This window comes from Mustela lutreola, chromosome 10, assembly GCF_030435805.1.
Source record: "Mustela lutreola isolate mMusLut2 chromosome 10, mMusLut2.pri, whole genome shotgun sequence".
NCBI classification, from domain to species: Eukaryota; Metazoa; Chordata; class Mammalia; order Carnivora; family Mustelidae; genus Mustela; species Mustela lutreola.
The window spans coordinates 6310790-6335444 of NC_081299.1; the positions used below are offsets into that span (position 1 = coordinate 6310790).

The 24655-nt window shown below is 56.9% G+C and overlaps 1 protein-coding gene across 1 annotated transcript in view; it reads left to right on the forward strand.

Moving 5' to 3' along the window:
• The first annotated feature begins 11403 nt into the window (after positions 1-11403).
• The window catches only part of SPSB1 (splA/ryanodine receptor domain and SOCS box containing 1), a 66068-nt gene continuing 52816 nt past the window's right edge, over positions 11404-24655 (forward strand). The window contains exon 1 of the mRNA XM_059135696.1: positions 11404-11587. The gene's annotated coding sequence lies outside the window, so the exon portion shown is untranslated. The remainder of the gene's footprint in view (positions 11588-24655) is intronic.

The following is a 24655-nucleotide window of genomic DNA, read 5'->3' on the forward strand; positions in this document are numbered from 1 at the left end:
GTCAGGCTGTGTTGCCGAGAAGCTGACCTAGTTCAGCTTGCTTTCATTAAGGTCATCAGATTTAGCAGGGACATCTACAGGACATGAAGGCAAATTGGAATTTCAGATAAAGAACAAAAATACAGTTTTAGTAGACATTTGGCCCATGCAACATTTGGGACATAGTATACTCGAGCATTATTTGTTGTTTATTTGAAATTCCAGTTGACCTGGGGGTCTTGGGTGTGTGTAGACAGGCTTTCCCACAAGGGAAGCCACAGCTCACAGCTTCTGGATGGCCCGAGACTCCAGAGGAAGAAAGAGTGTGCGGTCACGGCTCTGCCTGGGAGCCCACGGAGGACTTTGGTCTGTCCAGCGTGGGTCATTGCCATGGCCACACCAGCAGGTGCCCGGAGAACCGTCTCGCTCCCCCAACCCATTATCAGCCTCCCCCCTGCCCCCCATCTCGGACGTGGTTGAGTTAAGATGTTCTCAGTCTTTGTCAAGTCTTGTGTGGATGTAGCTTCAAGGCAAGCCCCATGTTCCCTCTCCTGGTCAGATCCCTGCCCCGTCTCTCCTCTTGGGGCTTTGTGTAGGGCCCATCTCTGAGCAGATGGCTGGATTCGGATGGGGGGTATGATCCGTCCAACCGGCGGGCCGCTCCCCCAGGAGACCGTGCTGGCCCCAGACCCACATGGATCTGTCACGTGCTGGAAAGTTTCACACGTCTCACTCGGTGCCTGTCGGTCCTTAGAGATCAGGGCAATCTAGTTAATAGAAATAATAGTTTCAGCAGGTATTCCGTGTTCCAGAGACAGAAACAGCCACCCGAAAGGTTTTCTAGTTATGAAGTTACTTCAGGAGCCATCATCCCCTGAGACACCCAAACCAGGGCTGTGTTCACAGGCCCAGTTCCTCGGGTGGCCTGCCCTGACGCCCCCCCGCGCCAAGAGGAGTTCCAGGGGAGACACCCAGGAGTGGCTTCCGGTCTCCAACACGGACTCGGCCCCCCATCTCCCGACATCCCTCAACAAACGGTTAAAATTACCCTCAGGGCCTCCTACCCAAGGCCTCCGCACCCTTTCCTTCTCGGCCACGTTCGGGTCCTCGCAGATGCTGGGGGATTGTCGCAAACCGCAGGATGCAGCGGAGGGGGGCCCAGACCGAGGAGGCGCCGCTGCTGTCTCGAGTGGGGTGACCTTCCCAGCTCGGAGGGCTGGTCCCCTGAGGTGGGAAGCCCCGGGGCTGGACGTCAGGGGGCACGGAGGCCGCCGTGGGCTGGGCTGGGGCTGCGGCCTGTCTTCTGAGAGCCACGGCGGAGGGTCCCCGGTGGAGAGCTTCCCGAGAACCAGCGCTCAGGTGACTCTTCCAGAAACAGGCCTCCTTCGTCCCGACAAGGGGCTCCTTTGATGTCCTTCCTTCTCCCTCAGCCGGCTCCAGGCCACTCTGTCGTCCTGCCCCCACCCCAGAATTCGCCCCGCAGCTCCCCTCCGGCAGGCGGGTTGCCCAGATGACTCAGCCCAGCCCATCCCAGCAGAGTGACCCCAGGCCCCTTTGCAGGGCCTGATTTCAGGACACCTCGGCCTGCCCCCCAACACCCTGCGGAAAGGGTCCCCGCGAGACAAGCAGACCTGTCCGGGCTTAGCACTGCCCCCCGTTGCCGGCGGGCCTCATCCGCGGTCCTAAACCCTGAAGAGAGGAGCCCCTGCCGTAGGCCCCGACCCCAGTGGTCCAGTGTGTGCTGAGGGGATGTAGGACTACGGCGTCGACCTTTCCAACACCCCTTCACACCCTCCCCCAGAAGGAGGGCCGATGCCCGAGGCTGGGTCCATCAGAGGGGAGGCTGATGCACGGGTGTCTTCAGCTCGCCCACCCTCCCCTCTGCTCCGGCCTCATCGGCCTCCTGGCCTCCCCCCACCCAATCTGGGCCGCACAGGCTCCCGCCGGGTGCATTCTTAGGCCAAGAGTGGGGTGGGCCATTTATCACCCCAGCTGGGAAGGGTGCTCTCGTCCTTGAAGGAAGGTCTGGGGGCTGGTGCAGCATCGCCTCCCCATGTGTCTCTCCCCTTCAGGCCCAGGGGGTGGGAACGGCACTCCTCCCTGACCCACAGCCCTGGCCTGCCCCAGCCCCCTGAGGTTTCCACTATGGGTCCAGACCTTCCTACCAAGCTGCTTACACAGCTCGGCTCAAATTACTCCAATGCATGTGCACCCAAAGCCTGGGCCCCAGGCTGAGACACCGTCCCTGGAATTTTCCTAGCTGGAGCTGGTGGGAACAGGGTTCTCTCCTGTGACTAAGGAGTGGTTGTGGGTTTGCCTGGGGTGCAGGCAGCCAGGGCTCCCGGCCCAGAGAAAGAACCCAGGTAGACAAGGGGTTCCGAGGGGTCCTGACGTCCCTGTCCCGCAAGGCTTGCTTCTCCCATGCCTTCACCAGTTTTGTGAGCCACCCAATCTCACATTTTTCTCCAGCTTAAACTAATCGGGTTGCATTTTTGTCATTTGCCATTTAAGAGTCCTGGGTAATACGGTGTGGACAGATAGGAAACATTCTGAAACGAAATCAGAAGCTCAATACTAGGGAAGTTTCACCACCCTAATGTTGCCCCAAAGCCCAGAACCCTCTGGGGGGGGTGCATCACGGAGGGCACAGGCAGTGCACTGAGCCCTACCTGGGGCTTGGGAGGGCTTCCTGGAGGAGGAGGTACTGAGTTGAGTCTTGAAGGATGAGGAGACATGGGCCTGGAGAGGGGGTGGGGGCCCACCCGGGCAATCCCAGGCAGCCCGAATGGGGTAGGTGGCTGCATGCGGTCCTGGACTGCAGAGAGGAACCATCCTGGCAGTGCATGTGGATAGCAGAGGTGACAGAAGCCAGACCCTCAGGCCTTGAAGCCAGCCAAGGAGCATGGACGTTTTCCCAGATTGGTCCCAGCTTCTTGGACTGGGTCACCACCAGATTTGGGGAGACTTGAAGACACAGGACCAAAGATACACCAAGTCCTGGGGTGGGGGGGGATCTCCTGCTGCAAGAGTTGAATGAAAATATTATTTTTATGCTAAAACAACCCACCCTGGGCAAAAAGCAAAATTCCATCCCTTCCCAATGTAACACACAAGACTTGCAAAATAGTCCCACTGGAGGTGGGTGAGGGTGGTTTGGGGGGCAAGTTCGAGCATCACTTCCCCGGTGGTGGGGGTCATCGAGATGCTTCTCACACAGGAGGGGTCCTGCCGGGTCTGGCCGTGGTGTGCGGGGCCCGGCGGCCAAACCAGCTCACCCCGGAGTCATACATGCCCCAAATAGCGATGTATGTCAGGGGCTCGGCCACGAAGGAGGTAGCGGGGCCTCCCTCTCCACACCAAGCTATGATTTGTCGTCCGGCCTTCTCCCCACCAGCCCAGCAAGGGCTGACTCCTCATCACTGTGCCTGTCCGCCCCGCCCCCGCCTGGTACACACTTGGTGCCAAATAGGTGCTTGCTGACTCTGTCACTGACTGGATCAGCAGCAGGTCATCGGGCTGTGTAGCCACGTGTTCTGTATCAGCGGCAGAGGCCGGGGTTTGCCGGCTCTGCCCACACCTCCCTCTCCCGGTCTCAGGGGGGCTGCTGCCAACAACGGCTTCCTTTCTGGCCTGAGGCCAGGCCCCGCAGCCCGTAACACTGCACGCCACCTGCGGCACATTTCTGTCCCCTCATTAGAATGCTGGGAGTGAGGACACGGGATTCTCAATGACACTGCCCTTTCCAGGATGACGGGGAGGAGACTGCACGTTGGGAGGGGAAGAGTTGGCCCCTGGAGTCAGAAAGATTTGGGTTCAAATCTGGGCCCTACTGTTCGGCTGCCGACCAGTGGGGATGACTGTTCGGCTGCCAACCAGTGGGGATGATTGGACGCCCGTGAGCCCAGTTCCCCCTTATGAACCAGGACGACAAACCCTGCTTTCTGGGAAGGAGAGTCAGAGCGGGGATTCAAAGAGGCCTTCAGCACCAGACCGCCACAGTATGTCCGTGGGGCCAGAGGCACAGTGACAGTGAAAGCGGGGGCCACGAGCCCACCCACCAAGCCTGTTCCTCTAACACTTGCAGATGCCCCGTGAGCCGGGATCCGTCTCCCACGGGGGTGACTGAGATGCAGCCCCCATGCTCAGCGACTCAAACCCGGGAACAGAGGATCCTCCCTCTGCGTGTGGGGCAGGTGGCCGCAGGGCTCCAGGGACAGGTGGCCCGGAGGCCACCAATCAGCAGTTTGGATCTCACATTACCCACAGGTGTGTGTTGGTCCCTTGGAGGACACAGAGTTGTCTTCTCAGTGTCCCCGTAACGGCCACAACGGTAGCCACGGACCCGGTTCACCAACCAAGTTGTCCATCTGGCAGCCCAGCCCAGACAGGCTGCTCAGCCTCTCCCCTGCCCTCGCTTTGCCCAGCACAACTGAGGTTTCACCTCCCTAACATTGCCCCAAAGCCCAGAACCCTCTGGGGGGGAGCTGGGGGGTAAGGGTGGTGCAGAGCTTCTTGCTAGGTCTCTGCTGGTCCCTGGGTCATTCCCGGCCGCCCTGGGAGACAGAGCTGATCCCCGCTCCCCACCATGAACATCTTCTTACAGCCCGGCCCACTGGGCGCAGAAAAACACAGGTTGACAGTCCTGCAGATGGCCCTGGATTTCGGCGTCCGCCGTGGAGTGTCTCCCAGATGTGGCTTCCAGACAGGGCTCAGCCCACGCTCGCTAAGTGCCAGCCGCCTGGGTGGTCTGGTGTCTGAACCAAATCCAGAGGCGAGAAGGAGCCTGGGTTCGAAACTGCCACCAATTTCCTGAAGGTTTCTTCTGGAGCTCCAGGCAAACCCACTGGTTGAATGAGGAGAAAAACAGGCCCCTCACTTAAAACCAGATGTCAGCATGTGTCCCGAAACAGCTCAGGGAGACAGACCACCCCCCTCCCTGGGCTTCTGCCTCCCCTTACCGCCCCCATCCCGGCAGGTTGGGTCAGCTACCACCCAGCCACACCACAGAGGAGGACCCTGGGCAAAGGAGGCTACGTCTTAGCCGGCAACTAAAAATATTGACTTGGGTTTTTTCTTTAAATAGAAAGGAAATTCAGCTCACTCCACCCCAGTCGCCCTCCTTCTGGGTTCTGAGTGGGCACCCTGAGGACCTCACCCAGACTCAGCTTCTTGGACACGGAGCTGATGCAGCTCTCTCTCTCTCTTCAGGGGGATGGAGCCATGACCTGGGGGTGGGGGACAGGGAGGGGACTCCCTCGCTCCTGAGGGGATTCCTGGGGCAGCTGGGGGACCAGGCTGGCACTTGGCTGACCCGGGATCCCAGGGCACCACTCATCCAGACAGACACTGGGCATCCGTGGAGCACTGAAGTCCCAGGACAAGGGCAACCAGATGGCCCATAGAACAAGAAGTGGGCGGGGAGGCTCTGATGCTCAGGGCCACGGGCTTACTGACTTAGATCCCTCCGCAGGCCTGTGCCAAAAGTGGCCAGTGGCCGGGACAGCAGCTCTCGCTCTGGGTCTGAACTCTGCCTGGGACGAAAGGTCACTGGGCTTGATGGCTCTGCTCCCGACTTGGTGGCCGAGTCCATATGGGGCCACAGGGACCTGGGGATGAGCTCACCCAGGGCCCCCTGCGGCCGGCAAACCAGGCCAGGTGTGCAGCCACAACCACAGTGCAACACTCGAGAGACACTTGACGCTTGTGCCTGGATGGGAGCCGTCTCCACGACAGACAATGCAAGAGATGCACGAGGGGGACCCAGGTGGGTGGGGTGTGCCTGCCCCGTGGTAGCAAAGGGGTCTGGAGGACACACAGGAAGCCACCCAGATCTGGGCTTGTCTCTGGGGGAAGGCTGTGGGGCGGGGTGGGGTCAGTGGGGGGAGACTGGAGATCCCTTGTGTATCCTTGAAGCTCCTTTTCACGATTTGTATTTGAATCAAAATAATACATGCAAATAGTTTTTAAAATACCAGAGGGCTACAAGCAAAACCAAACACCCCAGCAATTTCCTGCTCCACCCCCCACGCCCAGTGGTAACACCCAAGAGGTGACTGCTTGCAACTCTTTTTAGCCATTATTTTGAATACTTATTGCCATATTTCTCAATAGCCTGCCTCTACTCCTTTCTCTTTCTTTTTTCCTTTCTTTCTTCCTTTTTTTTTTTTTTTTCTTCATGTTTGACCTTAGCGAGCTGTCTCAGGTCTAAGAAACTACACAGAATACTGGTGTGGACTTTTGAGCCAAACCCCTCTGGGGCAAAACCAGTCTCTGTCACTCTGTCCCTTAGGACAGTGCAACCCCCGGCCAAGTTCTTTCCTCCATCGGATCTTGGTTTTCCCATCTGTAGTGTGGGGTCATCATCTTCACCCCTCACCCCAGGCTCACGGGAGCAGGCAGTGTCCCCCAGCCCGTGCCTGTTGGGCCTGGCACGTAAGCTCTCAGCAAGTGCTGACCATTATTATTATTATATTCGACATCATGTCGATGGGCACCCACACTCTCCTCCCAGCTTCAGAACAGGGTTAAACTGGGGTGAGTCAGGTAGTCACCATTCAATAAATGGTCGCTCTAAAAAAATATATAGTATATATTATATATATATGTATATGTGTGTGTGTATGTGTATATATATACACACAATGGCTACATATATATATATGCCCCGTGGTAGCAAAGGGGTCTGGAGGACACACAGGAAGCCACCCAGATCTGGGGTTGTCTCTGGGGAAGGCTGTGGGGCGGGGTGGGGTCAGTGGGGGGAGACTGGAGACTGTATATGTATATATACATATATATATATATATATATATATATATATATGTAGCCATTGTATGGGTTTGGATGCCTTAATTCTTCCTTCTTCCAACTTGCTATCCCCTGGAGAGAAAGATTCAGGACATCCCTGATGAGGGAACAGCCCAGCCAGACCGGGCATCAGCAATCCCAGCCAGAATTGGCCAGGCTCTGTGCAGAAGCGGGGCAGGCCCCATGTTCCTCGCTCGTGGAGATGCTTGTCTAGGAGTGAAGCGGAATGGGAACTGGTCCATCCTCTCTCTTCGTACTGGTCCCCGTGGGATCAATACTAACCTCACGAGCTCCTGGCCCAGAGGAGCACACAGCTTCTTCCCAGGAAGTGCTTGCTGAGTGGGTGGGGGGTGGGGGCTGACCCCCTGGCTGGGGACCGGGACACGCTGAGCTGAGGATGGAACAGAGAGGCTAGACCCGGCGGTTTGGACTCATTTTCAAGGTGTCTACCAATCACAGCAAGCCCTGATGTCGGGGACAGGAAGGAAAAACGAGTCCCCGACTATTGGAGGTCTCTGCTCTGTCATTTGGGAACAGAAGGATGAACTTTCTAGAATCTTCAGGCAGAGTCTGAAAGTATGAACTGAGGCCACTGACTACAGGTCTCTGTCTAAAGAAAATAGACCACGGAGCAAATTTACATGGAGTGATTATTTATGATCACGTGTTACTATCCGAAATGATCTCGCTTACTGCTCATTGTCTCTCCCCCTTAGCCTGAAATTCTCTAAGGCCAGGAACCTGGTCTGTTTTGTTTACTATTCTCCCTCCAGCATGCAGAATAGTGCTGTTCAATATTTGTTCATTCAGTCCCTCACTATTTAAGTTTTTAAAAAGTACTGAAGGAATTATGAATAAATGAATGGAAGGAAATGGAAGGAATGGAAAGGAAAATGAATAAATTCTCGGAGGGCACTTCACTTCTACTATGGGTTTTGTAATTCTGTAGTATTGAAGACGTTGTCCAAAAAAACACACCAAAAGACTGGTAAAGAGTTAAGACAGGCAGCGAGATCCCCGCTGCTCACTTTTACTTCTCTGGAAGTGTTTTTGAAGAACTTTGCGATACGTAGTGTCACAAGCCCAAGATCATCTCTTCTCAAGGTCACAGGAAGTCTCCTCAATCTTGGTTATCACCTAGTGTCTCATTTAAAGCTACGGAAACTCCCCTTTGCCTCCCTTCCTCCATTCTAGATCATTAATAATGTCTGATAGAGCTACACTGCAATACCACACTCTGCCAGCAGGTGTCGCTGTCTAACAATACATGACCTCGTGGGAGCCCCCACAACCTTTTAAGGGTGAGAGTCTATGAAATGAACCAGGTCGTGAATGCTGTAAGATCAAAATTCTGTGAAATAAGGTCCCCTCTATTTCAGTTACATTTCATGAGATATGTTGGGGGTTCAGAATAGGCCTACATTAATATGCTTCGGTGTTCTTTCATTTCTGGTGGATCTTGCCATGTTTTGGTGTTATAGATCCATGCTTTTACAAGAAAAGTTTTTTTTTTTTTTAATTGTCAATAATAATAGTTTCTAAAATGCATCTGTTATTTTGAAATTCCTCAAAGATCTCTGATTTCATTCTAACACATTGCCCCACACATGGTGCTCTCAGTATTTGTAGGAGGATTGCCCCTCTCCTTCCCAGCAAATCCTGGGGCACACATAGAGCTGTCCTACAGATGGAGAAACTGAGTCTCAGAAAGGTTAAGTAACTTGCTCTACATCCTACAGGCAGTGCTGGGGTTTGTCTAATTCCAAATTCTTTGTCCGTCCATTTACTCTAGGCAGCAAAAGGGACCCAGAGAAGATGGGTGCCCCAGGAGACAAGATCTTGTGAGGACAGCAGATTCTGCTCAGAGGGCTCAAAGGTGTCCAAGCCATCTCTGGACAGATTTCCCATCATCTGAAAAAGCAGCTGATAGTAATTTGCTATCTACTAATTTCTTCCCGTCATTTTCCTGAAACAGATTACAGAAGGGAACAAACTGTGTGTGCTGATGCCAGTGATGAAATGTGTGTGGGGGCTGGAGGGGTGGAGTCAGGGGATGGCATCACCAGGAGCCCAGAGCCACCCCCCTCCCTACTCACCCCTGTGAAGCACAGATACTTAGTTTAAGACATGAGTCAGTCTTCAAATTCCTAGATGTTTATCAGCTGATGTCACAATGTTTCAAGATTTTGTATCTTTTTAGCAAATAACAGTATCAACATTGATAGGGTGAGTATACACCCCTTTCCCACAATCTGGCCCCAGTGCACAACAACGCTCCATCCATGCTGCAGTGGGTCACTGCTGGATGGCCAGCTCTCCAGCCTGGTCCTACCTACCTGCCCAGAGTCCTGGCAGAGAGGAAGGTTCACTCCCCAAAGATTCCTTTGGGAAATTTAGGTCAGCAGGATCTAATTATCTGACTGGCTCAGAGCTGAGATTTCGAGATTAATGCTGAAGGAGGGGGGAGTGGGAGTGCTGAGGACTCCTAATTGGGAACCATCTGTTTCAGGGCCCTCACATCAAAGGTGGGGTCTCCAGCCCTCACTCAACAGATGCCGCCACTTGAATTACACGCAGTCTGCCCCAGTCTGCCCCAGTTGGTCTTGTCCAGAGTAAGAGGTAAAGCCTGGAGGAATCCTATGCAAGAGGCTGACAGCGGCATGCCCCAGGACTACCAGGCCACACCCCCAGCCCCAGGAGAGGACAGCACCAGACAAGGGGCACACACTTCCTATATAGCCCAGCCCACCATGCTTACTCCTCCAAGGGAGAGATCCCAAGCACAGAGGTGGCTGTACTTTTTAGGAATTAGTCAACTCCAAGGTATACCAGTAACTTGGAAAGATACCCTTACCATCCCGGATGTTTTCACCGTTTTCCCACGTGCCATCGCATCCTGGGACAGCTAACAGTCCTCACATTACGAAGTGGCTGAAGGGAGTCCTGGGCTCTCTTTAAATCCCAACCGCACCTGGGTTGTTGACAGGGGCTGCCCAGTTGGGCTTCTAGACAACTGGAACCAGGAGTTGCTGACTGAGCCACCAGAAGGACCAGTGAAGCTCACTCTGCCTGGAGAGAGAGAGCGAGAGCGAGCGAGCGCACAAGCAGGAGGAGTAGCAGAGGGAGAGGGAGAAGCAGGCTCTCTGCTGAGCAGGGAGCCTGAGATCATGACCTGAGCCCCAGGCAGATGCCCAAGCAACTGAGCCACCCAGGAACTCCAGCCTTGGTCATTTTTAAATTCAAAACAAAACAGAACTGATTTTCGGCATGGGGATGCGAGAAACTTGGAACCATAACAGGGTCCATTTGGGCTTGAGGCTCTGATCCAACAGGACCCTTGCACCAGGTAGGGCTCCTTCACTTTAGGAGTGTGACAACTGTCCTGCCCTATAGAGTTATGGTAAAGATGAAATAACAGGAAACCACATTAGGCATCACAGCTCCAATAATGCTAACTCCCATCCCCTTCAGTGGACACCACACATGGGGTGGAGAAATACAGGGAGATTTTGCTCTTAAAACACTAATTTCTTTATTATTTCTTCATTTTTATTAGATATTTCTTTTTTAAATTTATTTGAGAGAGAAAGAGAACATGAGTGGAGGGAGGGGCAGAGAGGGAGAAGCAGACTCCCCACTGAGCAGGGAGCCCCCATGCGGGGCTCCATCCCAGGATCTGGGGATCATGACCTGAGCTGAAGGCGGAGGCTTTAACCGACTGAGCCACCCAGACGCCCCAAAGCAGATTTCTTTACTACGTGCCTGTTCTAGGGCTGCAGAGGAAAATTCCTTTGAGGAGCCAAGCAAGAGCCACAAGATACTATGTAAGCAGTCCTGGGGCTGGAGGACCTGCCAGGCAATCGCTCACTCATTCATTCAACAAACATTCATGGAGGCCCCGTGTGCTGTATGCTCTGAGCTGAGGGGCCAGGGCCGGGCGGTCCGGGAGTTCAGAGAGCCCTCTCCCCGCTCCCCCGTCAGTCCCTGTGGGTACCAAATGGGAAAGGCATGGGGGCAGGGGCAGGGCGGAGAGTCCCCGGATTATCTTGCCGGCCTGGCCTACAGCCTCCTCTCCTGTGCCTTCGAATTAAGGAACCGTAAACTTCTGGGAATTCCAGATGAGGCAAACAAGGCCTTGCTCCCAAGGTTCTTGAAACAAACCCCACCCTCCCAAGAGATTTTTAAAAAATTATTATTAGGAAGCCCCCTTCCCCCGCACGATCGCGGCCCTCCGTGTGTTGCAACTCCGGCTTCTCGCCCGGCGGAGGCCGCCCGGCGTTTCCCAAAGACGCCTCCGGAGGGACCCAAGCTCCGGTGCCGTCCCGCGGGCCCCAGAGGCCTCCAGGTGGGGCGGCGGCGCGGGAGGAGGACGGGGCGGCCGAGGGAGCGCCCAGCGCAGGGGGGCGCCCCCGCCACCCCGCGCCCGGTGCCCCGCGCCCTGCAGCCGCCCCTGGGGCGCACCGCGCCAGCGCGCGGGAGCCTGACCCGGAGCCTGAACCCCAGCCGGAGTCGGAGCCGCGGCCGAGGGGCGGGGCGGGGCGGGGCGGGACATCTGGGCCCCGCCCCCGGCGCTCGCCGCTCCCCGCACTTTAAAGCCTTCGCCTGCTTTTTCTTCTTCGCACAGAAGTCGCGCTCGGGCCGCCCGCGCGCTCGCAGCAGGATCCAGGCTCCAGGCGCTGGCGCCGGGGCCGCGGGAGGAGGCGAGTGCGCTCCCTGCGGCGGGCGCGGCCCGGGCGCCCCGGCCTCCTCGGCCCCGGAGAGCGGCGGCGGTGGCGGCGGCGGCGGCGGCCTCCCTGGCGCGGTAGGCATCGCGGGGCACCGGCACCGGGCGGGCGGGGGTCCGGGCGGGGGATCGCGGCGCTCGGGGGCCGAGTGGTGGGCGCGGGGGACCTGTTTGGTGAGGGTCCCGCTGGGGACCGGCTGGGGGCCGCGGGGAGCCTTCCCTCGCCACAGGTCCCGGCCGAGGGGGGCGAGGGCGCCGCCCAGCGTCTCTGCGGCTGCGGGCGCCTGCGGGTCGCGGGGGCCCGGGGTCCCACCTGCGAGGGCGAGTCAGGGAGGGAGTCCCGGCGGCCGCGACCACTGTCGCGCCCGGGGTTGAGCTTCGGCCGCTGCAGACCCGGGGAGGGGACCCTAGGCGCGCGGCGGCGCCCACCGACGTCCAGGTGCCCCGGCGTCCCCCGGCCTCGGTGTTCGCGGCTTGTCCCTGCGGCCGAGCCGGGGGCGCTGACCCGCCCCTCCCACACGGGGGCAGCGCGACCCCGCTCTGCGAAGTTAGTTTCGCTTTTCCCGCCAGTCGGGACCCGGATCTGCTGCGCGGCCCTACTGGCCCCCTCGGGGCTCCCCCGCCCTGCCCGCAGCGCCTCCCCCGGGGAGCCCGCCGGGGCGACACCCCGGGCGGCGCCTCCCTCTCCGCCGTCCCGGAGCCGCCGCAGCTTCTCCCGGCAACCAGGGGGGAGCCGAGTGTTGTGTCAGCGGATCGATTGAAACAGAGAAACCACAGCAGCCTGGGTCGGTCGGTGGCACCGCGGCATGGCTCAGCGCGCGGCTGGGGTGCGTGGGGACTGGGTAACTGTCCTGCTCCTGTTCAAGGCAGAGGCTCCTGGAATGCTCACTGGCCCCTGGCGGGGTGGGTTGCCCAGCGGGGAGACTGGAAGTGAGTGTGTGAGTGAGTGTGCGTCTGTGTGTGTGCGCGTGAGGCCTGGTGACCCTGTGTCTGTCTGTGTGTCTCTGAGCCTGCCTGTGTGGGTGTGTCTGAGCCAGTCGAAGTGGTGTATCTGCGTGTGTGTCTGTGTGAGATTAAGTGTGCATGTAGTGTGTGTTTGTGTGTCTCTGAGTGTTTCTGTGTGTCTGTGGGCATGAGTGAGTGTGTGCCTGGGGTGAGTGTGTGTGTGTATGTGTGTGTGCCATCGACGGTAACCCAGCAGTGGGGCTGCTGGTGACCAGAGCTGCTTAGCTTGGTTTTCCTTGCTTGGTTCTTTCTGGTCAGTGGGCCGTGCAGACCTGTCGCCCCTCCGGTGTTGGCTGAGGAGAACACAGGCTCCTTCTCCTTCCCTCTTTTTCTCTGAAAATGAACCAGGCGGTTTGGGGGTGAGTTGGCAGGGGCTGCTTCCTGAGTGAGTAATATTTAATTAAACACTCTAGCCGGTAGCATCAGAAACTGGTCATGAGCTGAGTTTTAACAGGTGGTGATGGTGAAAAACGCCGTCCCCGGGGACCGCAGTTCATTGTCCTTGGCAGAATTCTCTCCTGGGGTAGGGCAGCTGGGGAGGGGGCCCAGAATCTCATTCCTGGTTGTTGGGTGTGAGGACAGCAAACATCCCTTCTCGGCCCTATACCTTTTTGATACTTCCCCTCTGAGTGGTGGAAAGTGCTAGATGAGGGGCAGAGACTGGCTTCTCTCTGCTGAGGCATCCATCCCGGAGCTAGGGAAGCCCTGTTTGACTTACAGGGCATTGACGTCGGCCAAACTTTCCCTCCCGGCAGAGGCCCAGAGAGGGTGGCTGACTTGCACGCACCGCAGAGCTGGGGCCATGGACGGTCTCCGGAGCCCCAGGTGCTGCCCCACATTACTGCCTCTGGTGCTGAGGTCATGGGCCAGACATCTCGGGTCTCCGCAGCTGTGAGGTGATGGACTGGATTAGATCATTTTAAGCATTTCTTGTTTTCTTACTGCTTTTTCTTCTGCACAGAGTGCTTTACGCAGGAAAGAGAGAGAAAGAGAGAGTTTGCAGGTGGGGAGGTGAGGAGTGGCCCGATGCAATGATTTTACCAATCCTTTCTTTCCCAGCCTGGCTACCACCAGGGAAGTAGAAAGAATCAACCACAGTGGTTCTGACAATTATGAGCCAAGTGGGGGCCGACCTGGCTTCAGGGAGATCAGGGCTGTGGGGAGATCGTGGGTTCTGGGGGTTGCACGGCTCTTAGGAAGGAGTGGTCCTGCCTGGGGGCCCTGGGTGATGTCACTGTGTTGCTGGGTGAGGCTGCCTTCCTTGGTCTACTCCAGCAAGACTGAAACCGCCCCAGTGGGCTCCTGGGGCTGCCTCCTGAAACACTTCAGGCCCCTGGGCAATCAGCGTAGAGGCTTTGTTTCTCCTATGGAGCCTGGGAACAGGACACGGCTAGCTGGCAAAGGCCAGCGCTGCCCCTCCTCACTAGGGACCATGGAAACTGTGCTCTCCTGGCTGGGCCTGGGCCCCTTCTTGGACCTTCCCCCTCCTGGGATGAGCAGAGTCTTGCCTACCGATGCGTTTTCACATTTAGCAAAGCCTCCGATGCTACAACGTTGAGAGTTTTGTCCAGGAATTTCACACTGGTTCTTTTCAAGAAATAGGCTGTGGCTCATGGCCATAATCAGTTTATTTTTTGGTGCCTGAGGAGTTTGGGAACGAGGATCTTCATTACACAGGAGCCCAGGGCAGGTGTCGGTGTGCCTCTGCTGGAGTGAGTCCCTCCTAATCTAAAAGTCCAGCTCTTGGTCAAGTGCAGGGCGTGTCCTGCCATGTGCTTCCGAGGCCTGCCGTTGTTGGATGATGAAGGTGGCGATGATGCTGGTGTGATAGCAGGAAACGGTTTTCTAGCCCGTGCTAGTGCCGGGCTCTGACCTGAGTCCTTGACACATTAACCCTCGTACTTTTCCTAAGAACCCTGGGGCAGCGAGCAGGTTCTCCTTCTATCCACCTCGTCCTGGGGTCGGAACGGCCGGCCACATGACTTGGCCAACGTCTTGCTGCTACCGTGTAGTGGAGTAAAACCCTACCCCTGATTTTGGTGCTCAAGCTGTCTTAATCAGTACAGGGTGCTTCCCTTAATCAGTACAGGTGACCTTCTCTTCAAGAAGCACGTGCTGACTTTTCTTTAATGAAAAGCTTTATTATTATGGAAAATTGCAAATATATAGCAGAGCTGGGGGAAGGGTGTAAGGTTTCCCAGCAGCTTCAAGTGTCGATGCATACACACACCCCCACACTCACACACCTCCGTGTACACCCACACACGTGTCCGTGTACACGTGCACACACTCATGCCTGACTCTTCGGAAGCAAACCTCAGACGAGCTATCAGGCTGTGAGTGCTTGCTAAGCATTCAAGCGAGATCTCAAGCCTGGAAGAGGTAGACTGACACCCAGGGGACAGGTGGGGGTAAGCACACTCTGCCTGGCTGGGACTTGAGGGTCCTTCCTGGCTGTGGCAAGGGGAGGACAGCTCATTGGGATGCCACACCCTCCCCCAGAGTCTTCAGGGAAGCTTCTTGCTTATTTTGTGTTTTAAAAGCCCCATTCATTGCTCAGCATTACAAATAAATGAGCCCGTTGGTTGGTCGCGAGACAGCCCACAAAACAAGACCTCGGCTCCCCATGGGCCTCCCTTGGAGATGGGGAGAGGGACCTGAAAGGCACAGCCCTGTCTCACGCCCCCATCGAGGCTGGGCCTTGGGTGGGCACTGGGCTGCAGGGGATGTGTAAGTAGTTCGTTAACAAGCGTGGTCCTCAACCCAAGCTTAGACCCAAGCTTAACCGTCTTGATTGAAGTCCCCACCATGTGGGTAGCCAATGGAGGAGGGCACAGGTGCCTCCCACCCTGGGGAGGCGGTGGGTGATTTAGGCCCAAGACTCAGGGCATGGGGACATAAATGCCACAGGGTGGGGGCTCCAGGATCTAGCTGGTGACAGGGTCCTGACAATGGCCACAGCTGCAAACAGCCTTTGCCAGAGAGGCTGCCTGTGGCCAAACAGCTTCTGGCTCTGCTTTCGGGCCCGTGATGACTAAACCGTGTCCCTGCGTCCCTGTATCTGTTTCCCGGTGGTTGGGGCAGAGGCTGGCGGTGTTTTCAAGGTGGAGTCCCCAGGCCGGGTAACTATTTGGACACGGGGTGTGAAGACGTGTGAAGACCCGCAGATGTCTGGGAGCCTCCGGGCCAGTTGAGGGTCAGTCTGGATGGTGACCCTAGAGAGAGGGCTGGGGGCCAGGCTCGTGGAGCCGCCTGGAGCCTCTCCCAGGTGGAAAGGGTCTGTGGGTGTGTCCAGATGGCAGCTAGGCCTGGGGCTCTAGAGAGAAGCCTGGGCTGGAGACAGAGACTGTGGAACCTTCTTTCCAAGGGGGGTTAGCTGAGGGGCCTCTGGCATGTGAGGAGGCGTGCCCAGGAATAGAACCCTGGTTCTGGCCTTTTCCTCTAGAACCGGGGGAGACCCTCGTCGTGGGCCGTGTGCTCCTTCTTGTTCTGAGAGCGAGGGTGTGTAGGATCCCCACGGTGGGTGCCCGGCTGCCCAAGGGCCCTGTGGGAAGGTCCCTCTAGGGTCAGGGGTTTCATACCTAAATCTTGTTCTATGGTAAAATGCACATGACCTCACACTTCCCGTCATAGCCACCGCTCATGCCCCATTGGCTGAAGCACACATGTGGTGTGTGGCCTTCACCATGTCTGTCTCCCCGACTCTTCCCAGCAGATGAAAACTCCACTGTGCGGAGTTACCACATTCATCGTGGAGGAACACGGCCTCTCTGTTTATGGCACTGCCTGGGAGCACCAGCTCCCGGGAGGGGCTTCGTGGGCCTTTGGGGTTGGAGAGGGAGAGTGCGGGTCCAGGGGGCCCTGATCCCTGCCCCTCCTGGATGCAACCGGCCCAGCCCCACAGGCTGCTGCCCCCTCCTGCTGGTCAGACACAAGGTGAGGCTGCCTGTGGGAGCTCACGGGGCCTGGGGAGCCTAGGGTGTGTGGGGGGCGGGGGGAGCCCCAGGGCTCTGGATCCCCTTGGTCACAGCCCCCAGAGCTGCCCTCGGGGCAAGAGGGGGGCAGCTCCTTCAGCCACTGCCTGCCGGCCTGCCTCCCACTCCCAGCTCAGTACAAAGGGTCTCTACTTCCTCACTTCCCTGGCACTTCTGGATCTTTCCAGGAGATCTTGGATGTCACTGTCCCAACTGCTGCTCCTCACTGACCCTGCTGCTTTGGGGCCATCACCCCTCCTTCCTGCCTAGAGAATACTCAGCACCAGTTGCCCGCGTCCTGCCCTCCCAGCGCGGCCCTCTCTCTGCTCCCCACCTCCCCAGCACCCGTCCCTGTCCTTAGAGGTCTCCCGCATACCCGCCTCCTCATGTCCCTGGTAGCCTCCATCCCCTGCATCTATGTCTCGCTGACCCCCCAGCCTTGCCCTCCTGCCCCCACCCTGCCTCATTCCCATGCTCACCAGCCCAGCACATTCCTACCTTGATGCTACGCAAACTCGTCTCACTTAATTTTAAAAACCTGATTTCCACACGTCTCCCTCCTCCCTGGCCTCCTGGCTCATGTGGCGTTCCTGCGGCAGGCGGCGGGGCCTCCAGCTTCCACCCAGAAACCCAAGCCAGACACACACTCCCCCTGCACAAGACACCACAGGGAGGCTGACCAGTGCCCCGCTGGACTGGGGGATGGGGGGCGGGCATGGCTGGTGGTGCTTCTGGGCAGGGGGCTTGGGGAGACCTGAATCTCCCCAGCCTTTGCTGTCCAGGTAGCCCAGACCCGGGCTTTCCCTCAGAGCCTCCGACACTCTGATCATTCAGGGTGACAGCCCCTTTGTGGGGCAGCCGTGAGGTCTTAGGGAGGTGACGCGCTCCAGCACTGGCCACGACATGCTAGTGGGTGGTGGCATCGCCCCCCACGGACCCGCCTGTCTGAGAACCCGAGTGCCGAGTTTACAGTTTGAAGACCAGAACTCCTCCCGTCCAAAACAAGCCCCCTCTCCTGGGTGTTTTTGGACTGCTCGTCATTTATTCTTCCATTCACACATTTATTGAGCACCTACAGTATGCAGCCAGTCTGAGGATACAAAGGATGGAGGGGAGGCGTGTCGCTCTTAGAGACCTCTCCGTCTAGCGGGTGAGACCGGCCATTCTCTGGTGATGACCTTCCCAGGGTGTGCTGGAGAGGCTGACGGGGGACTGGGGGGTCGGTGGGCGGTCCAGGTGGAAGGGCGGTGGGTGTGGGAGGTGAGCATGGCCTGTCGTGTGGCCAGGTGGGGGCTGAGGGAGAACAGAGGGGCCAGAGGACACTGGGAGGCGGCCTGTGGGGAGAGGGGCCGAGGCACAGGATGCTCTCTGGGAGGGTGAGCTCTGATGTGGGTTCCTCAAGGCAGTGGCTGAGGGGTGACTCTGGGGTGACCACATGTTTGGCTCTGTCATCTTTACCCTCTCGGCCATGGGTCCCTATGGCGGGATAGCCTCCTCGTGGTGGACGCAGCTTCCTGCGCTAGTTTGCCCAGCACGTGTTCCCCATAAATAGCCCGGTTCCGACAAGGGAGAACATTCTGGGCACTGCAGAGCTGGGGGCGGGGGGCTGGGAAGAACTCATCTTCCTGCGGGAGGCCCCTCGCCCTCCAGCCCAGAGAGGGGAGGTGGAGCTGGATGGAGTCTTGGGGACCTGGGGGGAGGATGATGGGCCGGGACCCTGGAAGGGCGGACTGGGTGGTTTGGCCGTAATGGAGGACAAAGGGCACGTGCAGAGCTCAGGTGGAGAAGAGGCAGCTTTGAGGGGCCGGTCGCAGAAATTCAGGCTGGGGATCCCAGTGACAGTGGTGACCACCCGGAGGCTGGCGGGTCCCAGTCGGTCTTCATATTGTCGGTGAGGTCCAGAGTGCGGTGCTGCCCCGTTTTACAGATGAGAAGACAGAGGCTTGGAAGGGGAGGCCAGAAGGGGAGGAGCAGGGAGCCCGGCCCTGTGGTCTGCACCCGGGTCTGCACCCACACTCACCAAACTCTGCCACCAAGAAGGAGAGCAGCGGCAGCGAGTGGCTTGAGAGGCTAGACCAGCCATCGGCGCGGCCCACACCCTGGACGCGAGGAGTCACTGAGAGTCAGAGGGGCCCCGGTTTGTGGGGATACGACGGTACCCCCAGCAGAAATGGGATTGGGGGCTCCGTGGAGAGGCCTCTTAACACGCTCTGTGCTACTGACTCCTTTTTTTTTTTTTTTTTTAATTGAGGTGAATTCCATTTCCCTACAGCAGTCCATTCTGAAGTGAGTGGTTCCGTTGTGTCTAGAACATTCACAATCTATGCGGCCGCCTCTGCCTGCTTCCCAGCATGATCGTCCCTCAGACGGAAACCTGGGGCCCGCTAGCGGTCACTGCGCCTGCCCCTCCCCCAGCCTCTGGCAGCCACCGGTCTGCCGTCTGTCTCTATGGATTTGCCTATTCCGGACATTTCCTATAAATGGAACCATCCACTCTGGGACCTTTTGTGTCTGGCTTCTGGCTAATTACGTTTGGCGTGGAAGATTGCAATGTTTCCTGAATAGAAGCTGGGTTTCCCTTCCTGGCTCGCTTGGGGGCCCCTGGGAGGTGGGGACAGCTCCATTCAGACGGCTGGTCTAAAACGCTCGCCTAGAGCCGTGTAAACACCTGCTTCCCTCTCTGCATCCATCCCCACCCAAGACCCAGCCGCTGTCCTGCTGACTTTCTCATTGTTCTAAACTTGTTTTTCCAGTGATCTTTTAAAAACACCTGATGAGGTCCACGCCTGTCTTGAAGCCCATCAACAGCAATGCTGCTCTTAGGGAAAATTCTCATTCCCAAACCCGTGACATGGCCTCAGACGTGGCATGACCTCGTCTCAGGTCCGCTTGGTGCCATCACCCCCCTACCTAGAGCAGCAAGGCCCCATGTGTCCCCATGTGTCCCCCGTGTCCCCCCAGGACCAGCTCTGGGGCTGGGGGTCAGTAACTCATGGAGCTTCTTGCTCTGTGTCCACCCTTGCCAGGGTCAGCGGCACCCCAGCCACGGGTCCTGCCTCGGCGGTCCCTGCAGAGTCACAGTGCCATCATCATGGCTGGGGTGGGGGACCGTTTGTAGAGGCAGCACTGCTGGGTTGCCCCCCAGCACGGGAGAAGACCCAACCTGTCACACTTCAGGGCATGTTGGCTCTTTCGTTGTTGGAGCCCTTGACAACTTGCCCCCCCGCCGTTTCTAGCCCATTCTCTGGCTACTGTTTCCGTGAGGCTGTCTCTACTCCTGTATGCTCCGAGTCGGAAATAGCGTGGACCGTGATGCGACGCCTGCTGGGTGTGAGGCACTGTGCGTGCTGTTGTCAATGGGTTTCAAAAAAGGAGGGTCCTTTGTCCCCCCCTTTCCAGATGAGGGAAGTGAGCCTCAGAGACCTTTCCCGAGTCGCAAGAGGGGACACGGCCGCGTGGCTGATGGAAGGCTGGCCTGATTCCACACACCGGGCTCATTTAGCCCTTCTTAGCACCAGGCCTGACGCCGGAGGCGTGCGAAGCTGCCTGAGGCCTCGAGCGTCCGTGTTGCAGCAGGTGGAGATGACAGGTGTGGGCAGGAAGCACTAGCTCACTGTCAGGTGTGCTGGGCAGGCCAGAGAGCCTCCATGCTAAGCTGGGGGGCGGGGTCTCATGTTGGGGGCGGGGAGGTAGAGTGACCCCAAGGAGGAGGAGGATCATGGGAAGGCTGCTGGGGAGCAGGGAGGCCTTGAATGCCAGGCCTAAGTGTGGATAGGAGGTGTCCTTGCGTCCCTTCCCGGCCCCAGGCACCCCAAAAGCGAGGAGGCACTGATAAACTAGGAACGTGTGTCTCCACCTGCCTCTGCCTCCTTCATGGAACACTCTGGCCAGGTCCTCTTAGTCCAAATCAAGCCCCTGGTCCTTTTCCTGGACGCTCTGGGGGGCTCTCCCAGCAGATCATTAACCATCGGTCATTTGGCTGCAGGTCTGACCAAGGCTGGGGTTTTTGGCCGGGGTGGTGCTGCACCCGTGACCTCAACCTCTCCTGGGATGAGAGCATGGGGAGGCTCCCCTGCACCCGCTGGGGCTGATTTCCCACCCTTGGAAGGCCACACGGGCCACGAGCCACATTGGTGGGATCTGTGGGCTAGGTTGATCCCAGGGAGCCTCATGAGATCCTGGACATAAAACACGGGATTCGGAGGATGGCTGTTTTGGGGGCAGGATGAGGGGCCCTGTGCCACGTTCTTGGGGTCACCTACATGGACTTCTGGGGGACGAGCCCCGGGATAGATCCGGAAGATCTGGGAATCAGAAGACCTTTGCTTAATTACTCTGGAGTTTGGGGTAGGGGGAGACCTGTGAGGGTTTTTACTTGTCCGAGGGTCTTTGCAGCTTGGAGATTTCGAGAAGCTCCAATTTCAAGAAGCTCTAATGAGAAAGGTCACCTTGCATTTGTGAAGCTTGAAAGAATCATCTTAAGGGGCAACAGCAGTGTGGAATGTGTTTCATGATGCGTAAATCATCTATAAATGTCCGGGTCTCTTTGAACCAACTTTCATCATCTCTGGAGAAATGTGGTGTTCGAAAAGATACTGATGCCCCCCCCCCCGCCCCTTCCAGTTCTATCTATTGGGCCAAATTTGAGCTGTTTTGTATTTTGTCTGTTTTACCCCCCCTCCCCCCACCCCATACCTACCCACCCCCCAGGGTTCCAGCAAGCCTGTCTTCCTCACCACTGTGTCACACTTGGGGGTGTCTAGACAGCTCAGGATAAAGGTGTTTGTTTGTTTGCTTTAAATTCCCTCATCATTCAGCCAGCATTCGCTGAATGGCTGAGCTGTCCAGGCTGTCGCGGTGCCTACGCCGAGGGAGAGGTCCAGACAGCACCGGCCCAGGGGACCGTGTCTGAGCCGAGTCCTGAACGGAGACGGGCTGCCTCCCTCTGTCAGGTGTTCTCACCACCCCTGCTTTCTGCTGTCTGTGTTTCTGTGCATTTTTTTAAATGGAAGATTTGGAACACGTGCAAGGGGGTCTCATGAGCCCCACGTGTCCATGACCAAGTGCGACGTTACCACAGTCCCTGTGTCTCTGCACTGTGCACGAGACACCCATCTGTCTGGAAAGACGCTGCTCAGGGAATAAACGTGAAGCCCCAGAAACGGCCAGACGGGACTCGGATGCCACATCACCTGGCCCTGGTTCTGTGCAGTCTTAGGCTTCCAGCCCCCAGTGGGAAGATGGGTCACTTGAACCAGAGCAGTCTGACTCTGATCCTTTTTTTTTTTTTTTTTTTTTTTTTTTGGTGGGGAGTAGGGTTCTGTGCTACACTTAACTCTTGGAGGAAATTAAACTGCTGAATATATGTTTGGGGGCCACTGTCCTAGAAGCAGACTAGGGGGTGGTCTTCTGTCTCCTCCTCCTGCCTCTGCCCTTCCCCCAAAACATTTTGCTAAACTGGCAGGAGTAGATTAAGGTCAATGTCGGGGCCAGGCAGAATGGTCCTGCCCTGACTGGCTGGGTGTTGGGTGTGAGCTGTGGCTTGATCTGCCATGTTTTGGATGTTAGGGATGTGACCTCTGTTTTCCTTCTGGAAATGGGTTTGGAGCCTCCATGGGGAACCAGATAAAAGAGCTGTGTTCGGGCAAAGTAGAGAAATGGAGTTGGTTTTCGCTCCTTAAGCCAGAGAATAAGCAATCACTGAGATACGGGGGCCCTTGCGATGGCCAAGTTTTTGCCTTCATGTCCTTGTTTTGCCTGAATTTTTAAAAAGACAAAGCAGGTGGAACCCGACTTTGCTGGCTATTATAGTGGGATGCTGTCTCTTCGGGGCTCAGAGTGTATACAGCAGGAGCTAATCCAGGATTCGTACTGAGATCCAATTCACACGCCATGCTGCTTACCCATTGTAAATGTCCACTCCGATGATTGCTAGTGACTGTGCAGTGGGGCGGCCAGCAGCGCCAGCCCCGAGTTCATGACTTCTCCCTACCCTAGCGCGATCTGCAGGTGGGAGCCGGGAGGTGGGGGGTGGGGGTTGCAGTTGCGGCTCTTGCGAGCGCCTGTACCGGTAGAGACAGTGTCGTCCTGAAGTTTCTTGGGTCAGCAGCTCACGGGCTGCTCTCCTCAAGGACCTCCTCAAGCTCTCCTCTGTCATCTCCCTGATGGGCACAGTTCCAGAAAGCACCTGTTGAAGGCTGCCCGAGGAAGGGTTTGGGTCTGTGTAGAGGTTATCAAGGGGAGGGGTGACTGGCAGTAGTGCGTGCTGATTGTCCAAAGCTGGACCCAAGCTGTGTGTGTGTTTCCCAGTGGACTGTACACACTGACCACCTTTTCCTCCTGGGTTTAGACCCATTTGCTCATTGTTATAGTGAGCCGTCGCTATGTGCCAGAAATCATGCTCGGCACTTCCCATACAAGTTATGTACTGTTCCCAAGAGCCCTGTGAATGGAGTTGGTTATGCCCATTTTACAGATGGGAAAACTGACCCAAAAGTCAAATACCTTGCCTGGGATCACACTGCCAAGAAGTCAGGCTGGGTGCAGCCCCTGTCTGTGCTCTTGAATCACGCCCCCACGAGGCCTCTGAGTGTGTAGAAGCCCCTGATCTGGGATGGGAGGGGATCAAAAGGCAGGAGCCATTGGGTCACCACACGGTGTTACATTATGTGATACGGGTGTGCCTGGAGCGCTCCAGGGGATGAGAGCTTTCTGGAGGAGAGAAGCCTTAGCCAGACAAAGGGGAGGGCACAGGAGGGGTCCCCAGGGGAAAGAGGTGCCAGAGCACAGACCAGGTGAGAACTCATTCCCCTTGGCCTGTCCCCTCTGTGTCTTGCTGGCCAACCCTTAGCAGGTACTGAGATCCTGAATCTTGTGTTTTCCCCTTCAGGAGTGACCAAGACAACTTGAAAATGCCCTCAAATGTTCTCTTGACATTTCAACATCTCTGCTGGGCTGTGACTAGATCTGGCTGTTTCCATGCAATCCTACCTCCCCTGGCCCCTCCAATAAACAAAACAAGCTGGCCAGCTGGGGGAGCAGGGGGGGGGTGCTGGGCGGGGGCTTCCGGTTCTGCAAGCAGCCCTCCTAGGGGGCCCGCACCCCAGCACCTTGACCCCCACCCCCACCTTCTGCATGCCTATAGCGGGGAGGAGATGCAGAGCGATGCCCTCTTTTGGTTCATAAGCAAAAGGAGAGGGAAGAAATTAGGGAAGTGAGGGCAGGACCCCCAACACTTGGTTCTGCTCATTGTCTATTAAATCCCATAAAGAATTTCAGAACAGGGGCGCCTGAGTGGCTCAGTGGGTTAAGCCTCTGCCTTCGGCTCAGGTCATGATCCCAGGGTCCTGGGATCAAGCCCCGCATCAGGCTCTCTGCTCAGCAGGGAGCCTGCTTCCTCCTCTCTCTGCCTGCCTCTCTGCTTGGTTGTGATCTCTCTCTCTCTGTCAAATAAAAAAATACAATTTTAAAAAAGAAAAAAAAAAAAGAAGAATTTCAGAACATTACTATCTCATCCCCGAGCTCCCCTTGGCCAGGCTGGAGCAGTGGTCTTCTTACATCACCTTGTTTTTCTCCAAGAAAAATCAGCCTGCAGCATCAGACTTTAATTACCTTCCCGAGGGACACTTCCTGTGGATATTTCTACTGACAAGTGGCTGAGGTCGTGCTCCTACATAAAATTAGGGTTTTAAACTGGGTCACAAACTCAGATGCCCCCAGGGGCCGGGAAAGAGGCAGAAACGAAGCATCAACACCTGAGTCAGGTGGAAGGCTATAGGGAGGGGGCAGGACTGTGGCAAAGCAGAGTACGTCTGTCCTCTGTCCAGGAGTGGCCTCTCCTACCCAGGACAGTGGGGTCCAATGCACTGAAGTGTCCATTTCTTTGTCCCCCTAAGAGAAGCCAGGAATCCAGGCGTTTTTTGTGTTTTAATGTAGGCAGAAAACGTAGAGGGTTTTTTGTTTTTTAAAGAAATGACACAGCATACAATGTCTGAGCCTTCCCTGTGCAGGTGAGGAGGACAAGGCCACGGAGGCCAGTGGGTCACGGAGCTTCAGGGTTCAGGAATCTGGAACTGGACTTGTGGGCGCCTGGCCTGGCCCCTCTACACCTCCCCAGGGCCGCCTCCTGGGTAAGGCAGCAGGGCTGGAAACCAAGTCAGCCAGTTGC